Source organism: Penaeus monodon, chromosome 32 (genome assembly GCF_015228065.2).
Source record: "Penaeus monodon isolate SGIC_2016 chromosome 32, NSTDA_Pmon_1, whole genome shotgun sequence".
Lineage (NCBI taxonomy): Eukaryota > Metazoa > Arthropoda > Malacostraca > Decapoda > Penaeidae > Penaeus > Penaeus monodon.
In genome coordinates, this window is record NC_051417.1 from 32513952 (window position 1) to 32514174 (window position 223).

Sequence of the window (223 nt, forward strand, 5' to 3'; positions counted from 1 at the left end):
GGATCGTTAATGGAAGCTGAATCACAAAATTATTTTTCTCTTTACCAGAACCGCCCAAGCAATAATGACCCTAAAGTGGGACGCACAGCACTACTCTCGCCCGAATAACAAAAAAAGAAACATACTGAAAATTATTACTTATCTAAAGGGAAATTTTCACTCTGCTCTTCCTTCAGTATTTACGTAATGTTCACTGCTGTCTCCTAGCCTTGGGAGAAGTGCG